This window comes from Macrobrachium nipponense, chromosome 5 (genome assembly GCF_015104395.2).
Source record: "Macrobrachium nipponense isolate FS-2020 chromosome 5, ASM1510439v2, whole genome shotgun sequence".
Lineage (NCBI taxonomy): Eukaryota > Metazoa > Arthropoda > Malacostraca > Decapoda > Palaemonidae > Macrobrachium > Macrobrachium nipponense.
This window is the reverse complement of record NC_061107.1, coordinates 129,916,551-129,930,398: the sequence shown is the minus strand read 5'-3', so window position 1 is coordinate 129,930,398 and position 13,848 is coordinate 129,916,551. Positions and strand designations below refer to the sequence as shown.

The 13,848-nt window shown below is 41.0% G+C and overlaps 1 protein-coding gene across 4 annotated transcripts in view; it reads left to right on the top strand.

Annotated features, from left to right (window-relative positions):
* The window catches only part of LOC135215648 (phospholipid phosphatase 1-like), a 283,884-nt gene that overhangs the window by 260,484 nt on the left and 9,552 nt on the right, over positions 1–13,848 (top strand). The window lies entirely within an intron of this gene.

Sequence of the window (13,848 nt, the reverse complement as noted above, 5' to 3'; positions counted from 1 at the left end):
CACTTGCAATATTATTAAGACAAAGTGTAGATACAGGCAAGATATATGATGAGCACAAATTAGCATATATTACCCCTACTTTCAAAAGTGGATCAAGACTAGAGGCAAGTAATTATAGGCCTGTGAGTCTAACATCACATATTATGAAAGTGTATGAAAGGGTAATGAAGAAAAATATTATGAAACATTTAATAAAAAATAATTTGTTTAATAAAGGACAACATGGTTTCGTACCCGGAAAAAGTACACAAACCCAACTGTTAGTCCACCGTGAAAACATATTCAAAAATATGAAAAGCGGAAATGAAACAGATGTGGTTTATTTAGACTTTGCAAAAGCTTTTGATAAAGTAGACCATAATATATTAGCGAAGAAAATTAGAAAACACAATATCGTGGATAAAGTAGGAAGATGGTTAAAAGAATTTTTACACAACAGAAAACAGATAGTTATTGCAAACGACGAGAAATCGGATGAAGCCAAGGTAATATCCGGTGTGCCGCAAGGTACGGTGTTAGCTGCAATACTGTTTGTTATTATGATTGAGACATAGACAATAATGTTAAGGATTCGGTAGTGAGTAGTTTCGCAGATGACACAAGAATAAGTAGAGAAATTACTTGTGATGAAGATAGGAACGCTCTACAAAGAGACCTTAACAAAGTATATGATTGGGCAGAGGTAAATAGGATGGTATTTAACTCTGATAAATTTGAATCAATAAATTATGGAGACAGAGAAAGAAAGCTATATGCATATAAGGGACCTAATAATGAGACCATCACAAATAAGGAAGCAGTTAAAGACCTTGGTGTGATGATGAATAGGAACATGTTATGCAATGATCAAATAGCAACTCTGTTGGCAAAATGTAAAGCAAAAATGGGAATGTTGTTACGGCACTTCAAAACAAGAAAAGCTGAACACATGATATGCTTTATAAAACATATGTTCGTAGCCACTTGAATTATTGGCAATTGATATCGGTACCCACACTACAAAAGAATATTGCAATATGATATGGTACCCACACTATCAAAAGGATATTGCACAAATAGATAGTGTACAAAGGTCCTTTACAGCTAGAATAGAAGAAGTTAAGGACCTAGACTACTGGGAAAGACTACAATTCTTAAAATTATATAGTCTAGAAAGGAGAAGAGAACGCTACATGATAATTCAGGCATGGAAACAGATAGAAGGAATAGCAGAAAATATCATGGAACTAAAAATATCAGAAAGAGCAAGCAGAGGTAGATTAATAGTGCCCAAAACTATACCAGGAAAAATAAGGAAAGCACACAGGACATTAATCCACTACGCACCAGCATCGATAATGCAGCGTCTATTCAATGCGTTGCCAGCTCATCTGAGGAATATATCAGGAGTGAGCGTAGATGTGTTTAAGAATAAGCTCGACAAATATCTAAACTGCATCCCAGACCATCCAAGATTGGAAGATGCAAAATATACCGGAAGATGTACTAGCAACTCTCTGGTAGACATTAGAGGTGCCTCACACTGAGGGACCTGGGGCAACCCGAACAAGATGTAAGTCTGAAGGTAAGTGGAGGGGGGGGGGGGGGGGGGGGGGGGTGTTGGCAGGAGACCAGACCTCAATCCAATCTGCCACCCTTTTTATTATTACTCACATATTAATAAGTATATAGCATTTAAAATCACAAGGGATCGCCTAGCCTAAAGTGAATGGAAACAAATAACCAAATCGTAGCCTGAGTTCTACACTATGCCACCTAAATTCCTATACAGGCAGTTCCAGTTATCGGTGGTCTCGGTTTGTGGCGATCCTGTTTCATGGCGGTTGTCTAGTGCCATAAAATCAGTGATTTATGGTGCCATAAGGGCTGAGTTTCGGTTATCGGCGCATAAGGTTCTGATAATAGTTATAGCTGCCATTAACTGAAACTTGGTGATTTATGGGGCTTATGGCACCGATATTCGGTTAATGCCGCCTCCTTTAGGTCTATTATGGCGTCATAACTATTACAGGCAGTCCCCAGAACATCACCAAAAATCCTAAGAAAACCTTCCTTTTAATGCTTTGGGTGCATTCAGAACTATGTAAATGGCGTTCGTATTGCATTTTGCATCCAAAAAAGGCCCTCAAATATTGATTATTTTGCATTTTTGGTGATATATTTCTTCTGCCAGATGAGGGTTGTAGGTGTCGTAACCCTGGAAATATTTTCTGATGAATATAATTGAAAAGCGCCTTAACCTCGGAATGTCATAAGTCGAGCCCGTCGTAACCCAGGGACTGCCTTTATTGGCACCTCATAATGCCAATAGCCGGAACTCGGTGTGTTATGGTGCCATATAACGCCATTTTTTTCAAGGGCCATACAACCAGATCACCATTAACTGAGTCTGCTGATAACTGGGGACTGCCTGTCCTCATTTTAATTGACATTCAAGATGTGACCTTGTGTTGTGTGTATATTAATGAATCTATAAATTATACAACTTACTGTAATTGTGAATAATGGATTCATTATCATGGATGATGGATTCACTATTACTAGCCTAGATGGTCTGAGATTCCCCGTTAGCACGGTCTCCCTTTCACTATTCTCATCCAAAGAACATTACTGTATAGGAAACACCTCCCTAACATTAGATATGCGTATCCTAAAAATGAGTACGTATCCCTAAATGAACTTTTAAGATAAGAATAATTTAGTGATTACGGTACGGAGATCCCGATGACTTCTCGGGGATCGTTGGACTGGATCTTGACCATATGATCACTTGATTTAGGCTAATTTGACTCAACTCAATTCAATCGAAGCCGTTACTAGACTGCCTGACTGACCATTGTTGGCCGACGCCAAACTTTCAGCCAACTACCCAAACAACAAAATGACCAACAGCCAGTAATTAAGTTATTACATGTACACTTACGAACTAATACATGAAACAACCAAACACAATTATTTTCCTGACTAAATAACAGAACATAATATCTAATAGCTTCCTTTCATACAATACACATTTCCACTTATGTAAATGAGGAAAAATATGCAAAGATGCATTACAACTTGCGGCAAAGTACAATCTCTTGTCGAAGTTTCGACATAGTACTCCCCAGCAAGAAAAACTCATATCCACAATATTTACAATAGTCCTGTTTTTATGAACGCCTTCCTGACTTGCTCAGGCATTGTGCTTGGTTGACTATCCACTTTCACAGGATCAACCTTTTCTATCTCCTGCCACTTTTTGGTGGTATAACTTAATTGTAGGTATAACTTAATTATAGGTCGCATGAGCTGGCTATGAACCATTCGTAGAGTAGCTACTCTTGGGACCTTGTCTCGCCCCATATGTAACTCGACCACTTGGCCCAACTTCATAAATGAGCACTACTTCCCCTAACCTGGGCCAAGAGCTATGCATCGTTGCTACTTGATGGGTCTTTCTTAGCTTTGTCAAATACTCCCTCTCCCATCTTTTCCAAAGGTCGCACAACCTGGACACATACTGGAATCTTTTCTCGGTGAACTCTCTGACCATAGTTAAGGGGTCACCAGGGATCTCTTCCCAATTTACTACTTTTCTTGGGAAGAACTTGAGTTTTCTTGTAAGAATCAAATGGTTAGGGGTCAAAATTTTCAAATGATTAATGTCCTCGGGTCTGTAACTTAATGGTCTATCATTAATGATTCCTTCCAGTTCCACTAATACACAGATTAGTTCTTCAAAACTGAGTAAGGCCTGGCCTATGATCTTTTTTAGGCATGACTTCAGAAGTCCTATCAGCCTTTCCCATATAGCTCCAAACCGTGGTGCTCTCGTCGTATGAACTTCCAGTTGCACTGTATCTCCAACAGATGTTCCTTTACCCTGGGATTCTCCGACATGGTTCTAAGTGTTCAGATGCCACTACAAGCGTGGTGGCATTGTCACTCATCATGAGTGCTGGGAAACCTCTTCTGCTGCCGAATTTTTTAAAACTCATGAGGAACAAGTCACAGGACTGGTTAGCAAATAGTTCTATATGTATGCCTCTGGTTATTGGAAAAGTAAATAGAATTATATAAACCTTCTTAGGGCTTTGTCCATTTCCCTTAACCCATAATGCGCCAGTGTAATCAATGCCTGTAGTATTACAAAGTTGCTTACATTGCATCCTGAAGTCGAGTAATGGAAGAATCACATTGGGCCTATGTGGCCTTCCTTGCATTCTCCTACAAATAACACAATGGTGTAATGTACTTTTAGTTAACGATCTGTCTAATTTGTGGGATCCAGAACTCCTGCCTGACACTCGCCGCAGTTGCGTTTACACCCATATGAGTGTTAGCATCATGTTCTTTAATAATGACCTGAGTAACATAGTAACTCTTCTGCAGCAGGATTGGAAATTTAGCTCTTTCAGTTAACTGTGCATGTTCTATTCTACCCATAGACCTTATTATCCCGTTGTCCAGGTAAAGATTTAATTGGTGTACGATAGCTAGTCTTGGTTTTCTTACCACCTTCATCAAACTTGTATTCCTCTAGGAAAAATTCCTTCAGCATGAGGACAATAGGCTTATTCTTTGCCTCCTGGAGTTCTTCCAAGGTCAATTCACCAGTTAATTTCACGTTGGTTGAACTCCTAAAATTATAAAAAAATTTGTAGGATCCATGCTGTTGTCCTATAGACCTTGATAACCTTGCTGAATCTCCCAATTTAGCAAGTGAGTATCACCATTCCATTTAGGTTGTCCCCTAAAGTGTTGACCAAAATGCTACCTTCCCTACCCTGTACAAGTGATTCACCCATTTTTTTTAATCCAGGGGGTCCCTCCCACCAGAAAGAACTATCCAAGATCATTTCTGTCCCATTCCCACATCAACCAGTCACTGGGATAATCATTTGTAGGCACAGGTTATATCTTGTAGTACTCTATTTTTCCATTTTAGCTAACTTAGGGTGACTTTACTGTGCGACCAAATGAACAGTTTTACAAACTCGTCCTTCTTGAAGTTTTTTTTTTTTTTAATAAATTTGGCCATTCTTGCTTCCAGCAACAATGGCATCAATTCAAGTTTTGGAACAGTCAGCTCTTTAATGGGCCCTACTCTTGTCTTTGCCATGCCTTTGCCATCATCAAATGAGTTTTCGATCTTAACTCTATATGCTACACAACCAAATGCTGTCTTGCTGGCATCACAGAATATGTTTAAGGAGTCCCCCTCCCCTAGGCTAGTATTCCTAAGAAAAGAAATTTCAAGACATTTCTCTTAATTCTTTGGATAACTCGATCCATTGCTTCTGTAACGGATCCAGGAGTTGATTATCCCAATCCAACCATTGCTTCTTACAAATTCTGCAAGTATGTACGTATATCCTTGTCCCAGTAGTAGCAGGTAGAAGTACTTCCAATTGATTGTAAATTTGTGCAACAGTTCTTAACACTTCTCTCTTAGTCTGACTGGACTTATTTATCCTAGTAGGATGTAATGTCAAGGTATCTCTCTTTTTGTCCCAATTTAGACCTAAGACCTTATGAGTTGTTTGCTCTTTGGCACTGATCCCATATGCTCTGGCTATGGTTTGTAACGAGTCATTATTACTCGTCCATATTTTCAGGTACAAATGTGCCTGTGCAAATATCATATTGCAATACACTCTCTGAACACCTGAATTAGCCCTGGTCACTGACCAGCTCGAACTATATCCCCACATATTTACCCACTAAGTGGGTAATTTTAACTGTCAGTGTTACCAACGCTGCAGGTAAAATCTAGTCAAATGAGTTAACGTGTTACCGTTGGCAACGCTGCCGCAAATACCAGCCACCAGAGGCCTGTCTCCTTAGTTGTTTCTTGTTCGCCATGCTGTGCGGATCGGTCCCGCATCAGGCGAACTTTTGGTCATTTAGCCCGACCCCACTCAAAGAGTTTTCGTATTTTGGATACAGATTACGACCTTGGACTGTGATTAACATTTTTCTTCCATTTTACTTTGGATAGCTACTTTGTACTTACTATGGATAAGTTAGAAAATAAACGTTGTCGCCGTCTGCAAACGCCTCTGCTTCTGCTTCATCTACAGTTCGACGATCGAGCCTTCTACTGCTGGATATGTTGGTGCCCATCGGCTTTGCACGCCCTTCAAGCATAGGATGAGTACCTTCACACATGATCGACGTTCTTTTCGTTATTTCGTGTAGGAAGGTTCAGTGCAATACCAGTCAGAGATGTTTGTCTTGGTCAGGAGACAAGGAAACATTAGTTAGTTATTCAAGAAATTAGTGGACAGGTTATCATCTAGTATGTTCAGCATATTTCTAGCCTGATGAATAATTTAGTTTAGTTGATTCTAATCGTTCTTTTTCAGCCCCCCTGCCTGTTCCAGAACCAGCCCTAACGGGTGCTGGGGGTAATGGAGAACCGCAAGCCTCCGAGTGGGTAGGTTCTGCCGGCCCCCCCGGCACGGAGCAGGCAGTGTTGGCAGCAGATTTCCCCTTCCCTCGATGTGTAAGTTCTCAGGATGATGAAAATTTAGGTCAGATACAGACAAGTAGGGATAATAGGCTACATAGTGTTTAGGAAGAGAAGCGCAGGCTTCTTCGGGCCGGTTTTCTATTATAAGTAGTAGTTTATAGAGGGACAGTGTCCTTAGAGCCTCTTTGGGTTTTTTCCTGCTTCGAGTTCCTTGCATCAGAAGCTTTTTAGGCCATGGTTGGTCGTTCAGATCTGGTTTCGGGTCTGTCGGGTTCTGAAGGGTTGAGTACTGCTCCTTCGTCTTTAAGGTTACTTTCCTTTACTTATACGATACGGTAATTGTTAATATCAACTAATTCTCTGGAATCAGCTGATGGCGAATACGGGTTTGCATCGACGTATCCACCTCATTCTGTCCTGATTGGCTAGCGTGACTAACGTAACAACTCTCCCTCACTTATGCCATGTTTGTCGTCTTGAAGGAGACGTGTTTTCAACTATGTTGACATTTAACATTGTCAATAATGGTATCTTGTGGCATATAATCAGATGTCAGATATAAGGAATTCGTTTGTATGACGTCTTCATACGTTTAACAGACTAATTGCCGTCAGTAATTACTTTGTGCTTATGTCAATTACAGTTACAAAAGAATTACCAGTCGTATTATCAAATTAGTGACAACTGAAATTAATATTAGGCCTAATAAAGTTAATTTAATTACCTTAAATATTGATTTATTACTTTTCAATTAAATTACAATTGCACAAGCTTGTCGTCAAACAGCACTGTTGTAAGGAGGCGTGGCTTAGACAGACAATGATGTCGGCTAGTCTGTTTCCTTGGCTCCAGATTCAACCATATCACTTGGTCTCGGCTAATGTTTTTGTTCCTAGTTAGCATATTAATGAATATCTGGATACTTAACTTATGGAATGAAGTCATACTGTTCGTCTTACGATGTAATTTAAGGCCAAAATTTGACTAATATGTCTCATTGGAAGCTAGTTTTTCCCTCGGGTTAGATGGCGTAAAATTTAGCGATTCCGTTAGTTTTCACTCTTTTTCATAGGTATTACGAACCTTACACTTTATACACTTTATTAATCCTTTGTCGGTGTGAAACAACAGTAAATGAGCTCTTTCATGCTATTACTTTCTTTTACCACGGCTGTGTTAGAATTCATACAGAAGCTTGGGACTTCTATCAAGGTTGCTGATGCACGTAATTTTGCCTTATCAGCTTCAGCTACATTTATAACATGAATACAGTAATTACAGTCGCACGCGGATGAATACAATAATGGATATTGCTATCGGATTCGATTACTGTCGCACGCGGATCAATACAATAAAGCGATGTTGCTATAGGATTTGATCATATTAGCAACAAGTTCTCGTTCGGTTATTCATAGTTGTACGCAGTTATACGAGTATATTATCATTAAGATAATACCTTTCAACTTAGAAGAGGGTGCAAATTTACGGAGGTGGAGATGTTAGACGATTGTAATTCTCTCTCTCTCTCTCTCTCTCTCTCTCTCTCTCTCTCTCTCTCTCTCTCTCTCTCTCTCTCTCTCTCACTTTCCTGATTTCATATTCTCTCTCTTCATCCTATTTTCCACCCTCTCCTAACACTTGACTCATTGTGCAACAGAGAGGTTTTACTTCCTGTTGCACCTTTTCAAATACTTTTCTGTCAATTTCCCTTCAGCGCTGAATGACCTCATAGGTCCCAATACTTGGCCTTTGGCCTAAATTCTATTTTTAAACCCAACAATCTCGCTGTCTGATGCACGATGCTGCCTACACCAGCTGCGCGAGAGATATAAGAAGATTTGCAATGTAGTGCTGATTTTAAATACTAACCCCATCATAAAATCGAATTAACGCAAGTCAATTACTGTAGCTTCAATACGGACTGTATTCACGGTCACGTCTTGAATAATTTTCCTGATTTTCTAATGTTTCTCAGATTATCGTGGGGAACAGAGTCGGTCTAGTTTTCTCTCTCGCCCAGTTTTTCTATTAAAACTTATAATGTTTACACAACCTTCTTTAGCTGCTCATTCTTCGGATGTCACTTTGGAGTCTTCTCGCTCATCCTGTTTTTTTTTTTTTATTTGCCAGTATCACAGCAGAGCCAGAGTTTTCATTGTTTCATCCTGAAATTTGGAGATGATTTCTCTCTCTCTCTCTCTCTCTCTCTCTCTCTCTCTCTCTCTCTCTCTCTCTCTCTCTCTCTCTCTCTGGGGTTAAAGGAAATAATTTTGGAGGGGCTGCCTTTGTAGCACCTTTCACGGGCCCTGTAGTTCTCAGGCTGCTGGTGTTGATGCTTCAAGGCGGTATCCGCAACTCCATATTTTCATCCTTACTTGTTTTGAGACGTAATGTGTCCTCCATAGTTCTTGAGGAGGCTACGGCAGTTGGAGATTCATCTGCGCCATCGTTGACTGTATCGATACCGGTTGTCACCACCCACTCCTTTCATAGGGTTGTTAGTAATCTTCCTTCTTCGTTCCCATTTATATACTCTAGGTGTGTGAGACGTAACGTGCTTAACACGGTAATTGCTGGGGGGCTACGGCCATTCGCATTTCGTCTGCATCATAGTTAGCACCTTTTGTGCCCTCTGCCCCCTTTCTTAGGGTAGCTGGTAATTTCCTTCTGCGGCTCCCATTGGTTCCGCAGTTAGTAACCTGTTATTAAAGCACTATGTACCGCACAGTTGGTTCTCCACATGCTCAATGTCGGCGCTAGGTGCTCCGGTGGTTACTCGTAGTGACTTCTCTCTCTCCTTCTTATTTTCTCAACTTTTTCCTGCTGCTTTTCTGTTCCATCTTGAGGGGTTTTCAAGGTGGGTTCGACCTTGATTCCGTGTCTACTGGGAGTACTTCTTTCCCTCAATTGCTCCGGACTCCAGTCTAGGTTTAGCCATTGGTAATGGGGGTTAGTTGGATCGCGTTTTGCGACCTCTTCGCTCTTTAGGGGTGTTGCTCGCCTATTGTAGTCGTCCCGGTCTCGTGTCATAGTCACTGGTGAGTGCGGAGTTTCGCAGTCAAGTGAGACTGGTTCAAGGTTAGGTCATCGTTTTGGTTGGTACACGTTTGGCGCAACAGTATGGGAGTGACTCGCATGGGTGGGCGTTCATCGCTAAGGTATATTCGGCTCAGGTGTAACGTTATCGTCACTGGGTAGTGAGGGTATGCGCAGTCGAGTGACTAACTCTTACAGGTTTTGCGGAACTGTTCGCTCTTGTGAGGGGGTGGACAGTGGTCGGACAGCAGGGGTTACATCATCATGTCTGGGGGGAGTGTGGGTTGAGCAGTCGAGTACGATTTGCACAGGAGTTTATCATCTTCTTGTTGGTATATCGTTGCGCAGTCGGATCGGTAGGCTCAGATATGATGGGATCTTGTATGTCGTTTGGTATCGAGCACCCAGGCGTAGTAGGTTCCGGGTTCTTGGGTGCTGCTCTTCTGGGGGTTCGGCTTTTCTCCTTTTTCCTGTTCCAGTGTGGCCGGACAGGTCTGACAGAGAACAGATACCTTTGAAGAGAGATTCGTTTGCTAGTTGTTTTTGGGTTTTTGTTTCTCCGGCGAAGGAAGCGAGTATAACGGATTGTGGACTTTGTCCATTCTGTCTTTCTGCATTCCAGGCTCCGGAGGAATCTCAGTTAATGCAAGTAATGTTTGATACAACTCAACCAAACCAGCAGTCTCTCAAACATCAAGTAGGCTAGTCTGGTTTCGGCGAGTCGGGCAGTTTTTGGGGAAGGACTTAAGCTAGCATCACTTTTCTGTATGAGGTAGCGGGTAACTCCACTGCTGGAGTCCGACTTCCGGTTTACGAGTCAGTTGAGGTTTTTCTCTATTAGGTTCCTTCATTGATTCGTGTGATAGGGGTTACGGATCACGAGGCTTGTATTTGGAAGACACCTTTCACAGCCAGTGGGAGGCCTTGTCCCACTCTGTGTGGATGTGGTGAGAGTTGATGGGTGTTTTTCTGAGCCTGGACTGTTTGATAACCTCTTCACTTTGTTTTCGAGGGGGTCTGCATACCAGACTAACATTTCTGAGGGTTATGCTATGTTCTTGTCAAGGAGAGGAGGGACTATTGTTAAATCATTGCCTCAGCGCTATCTGGACACTCATAAGAAGGGGTTCTTAGTCAATCCAAGGGCGCAAGTATCGTGGAGGGCTACCCTTTGGCTTCCGGAGGAGTGTATCGCTGTCGGCGATTGTGTAGGTGGTTCTTTGAGAGTCGTGGTTTTTCACAACACCGTACCTTAGTGAATTTAAGTTTCTTCAGAGGTTACTCTCGGTTTCTTGTCGTTGCGGTAACTCAGTTTTATAGTTGGCTTGGTAGAGTTAGTGTGTTAGAAGTTTAGGGAGGCAGTGATAGTCTAAATGAACTTCAGGGTGTTAGAAGTTTAGGGAGGCAGTGATAGTCTAAATGAACTTTATGGTGTTAGAAGTTTAGGGAGGCAGTGACAGTCTAATGAACTCTAGTGTTTCTGTTGGTCAAGCTTAGACTGAGTGTATTGTCCCTTAGGCCCTTGAGGTTAGGCAGATCCCGATGGTCACGTTGGAATAACTACTACTTCTTCAGCACAAGTCATCTACATCAGTGAGCAGTAGAGAACTGAAGGTCCTGCACACTCAACTTCCCCTCCATGCATGAGAGGCTACATAGCCACATGGGAGGTTCACCATTTCCCCTCCATACATGAGAGGTATAGAATACTACATGGGAGGTTCTTCAGACTAAGGCGATACCTTGGACTCGACACTGACGGTATGGTACTTCCTCTGCAAGCATCCTCACCTACTGAACTGAACAACCAGGTGAGGAGATTTGTTTTTACCTCCATGAATAGGAAGTATAGCTTATCACATGGGAGGTACTCCTGACTCAGATAGTACCTTAGACTCAACACTGAAGTTGAAGTACTTCCTTTGCAAACATCCTCACCTACTGAGCTGGACAACCAGGTGAGGAGATTTGTTTTTACCTCCATGAATAAGAAGTATAGCTTATCACATGGGAGGTACTTCTGACTTAGACAGTACCTTAGACTCAACACTGATGTTGAAGTACTTTCTTTGCAAACATCCTCACCTCCGAGTTAGATAACTAGGTGAGGATACATGCTTTTATACATGGTAGGTTGCTTGTGAGTTACCTGCGTATGTTCCGTGGACAGGTCGGGCTGAATGAGATTGATCCCGCCTCCGAGTAAATGTTGTTAATCGGGCTAATTTAGGTGTTCAGGGAGTGTATTGCAATATGAAGTTTTCATAATAAAACTAATATTGTAATACTTACCTGAACACCTGAATGATTCCCACCCTCCTCCCCACTTCAATTTGATAGTGAATGATTCAATTGAGGAGACAGGCCTCTGGTGGCTGGTATTTGCGGCAGTGTTGCCAACGGTAACACAGGTAACTGATTTGACTAGATTTTACCTGCAGCATTGGTAACACTGACAGTTAAAATTACCCACTTAGTGGGTAAATATGTGGGGATATAGTTCGGGCTGGTCAGTGACCAGGGCTAATTCAGGTGTTCAGGTAAGTATTACAATATTAGTTTTATTATGAAAACTTCATATTTACTTCAAAAAAAAATTGACCACTTCATCATCTTCATTGCTGGTGAACTGTAGGTTTTCTACATATAGTCCTCTCTTAATCCTTTCTACTACATCACCTTTCACCATGAACAAGTGTGTCTTAATTATTGCATTCAACAGAATGGGAGAAATTAGCTCTGAATAAAACAACTCAAAACCTTTACACTAACAATCTATTGTTAGGGTCTGTTGGATCTTCCAGCCATAAAATCTTGTATAGTTTCTATCCTCTTATCTTAGTTGCACCATTAAAAGTGCCTTCTCTGTGTCACTAATGCAGGCAAATGATTCTATTCTAAACTGCAGCAGAACTTTTAGTAGGTCAGCTGTTATATGTGGTCCTGTACACAAACAATCATTCAAGCTTAACCCATTTTTCCCGTCTGGTTTACCAAACAGTCAAATCCATCCTAATAGGGGTTGTTGCACTGTCTTTTTAACACCATGATGTGCCAAGAAATGAGTCTTCATCAGTTTTAAAATATTCCACCCTCTCTATGAACCTCCTGATCCCTCAGGATTTTTTGACAGTGTCCTAGATATTGGGTATCCTTCCGAAACTTGACACACTGTAGCTTCAGTCTGTTCAAAGCCAACCCAATGTTGAAGGTTAATCTACTTTTATTGCCTTTCCAAGGCAACGTACTGTTTGTCAATTTTGAAATAGCTTATAGTATCTGAAAAGTTTTCCAAAACCCTCTTTTTTCCTGTTCCATTATCTCACTGCAGTTAATACCTTAGTGGTCTAAACTCCATAAAGCTTCAAGATCTTCCCATGGTGCTTTTAAGTGAGTAGCCCCTTCAGTGGTAGTTATCTCTTTTTTTTTCCACTGCCAATTTTAAAGTAGAAACACGAGTTGCCTTGGTGGAAGGAGAACTACAGGTTCCGGGGTTACCACATACCTAGATATGGTTGGTAGCAGTACTAAGTACTCCAATTTTCTAAACCCTGGATGTAGTATGTTGTACACATTGTCAGCCCCTGTCAACAAATCAATAGGCAATTTTTTTTCTATGGATAGATCAGAGTCTTTAACAGGCAAGATGATTTTCATTTTACACAATGATCTTAAATTCTTCGTAATGTTGAATTTCTTTGTATATTTTGGTAGCTGATCCACCACTATACAATCCGTATGAATTAATTGACCCCGGTGGGGTACGACAATGTTTACCATTTCATACTCTTTGACTGGTTCTGAAGTCTAATAACCTTTCAGTGATATGTTCTCAACTCCCTTGCTCTTTTAATGGAATCCTTCAAGAGCAGATCTCTTGATGAAAGACCTCTTGGCATAGGTATCCAAAAACCCTTTCTTTTGCACAATGCGACTGGGGCTGTAGGTAAGATCGACTGCTTAGCCTTCTTATTTCCCTATCTAATATTTGTTAAAGTGTTCCAACTTGTACCCCACCCTCCTTAGTCTTTGGTTGGTTTCAGTTGCATATAACCTTATAATGTCTAACAGTGCAACTATTATTACAGCCCTGCCTGTCACAATCGGAACTGAAATGTTTATTGATGCGTATACAAAACACAGACCCATAGATCTAACTTTTCCTCTTTCCTCCTCTGATTACTTGAGTCTTACAGTGTGTACATATATGATTGCCTCTGCAAAGTGCATATCCTTTAACCTGGTTTACCTTGTGAATTTCTTAGGGGGCCTGCTATTTGGGTTACAAGTCTAGGCATTCTATCCAACTGTAATTGGGGCTATGTCATTGTTAATCATCATTATTTGTAATATCA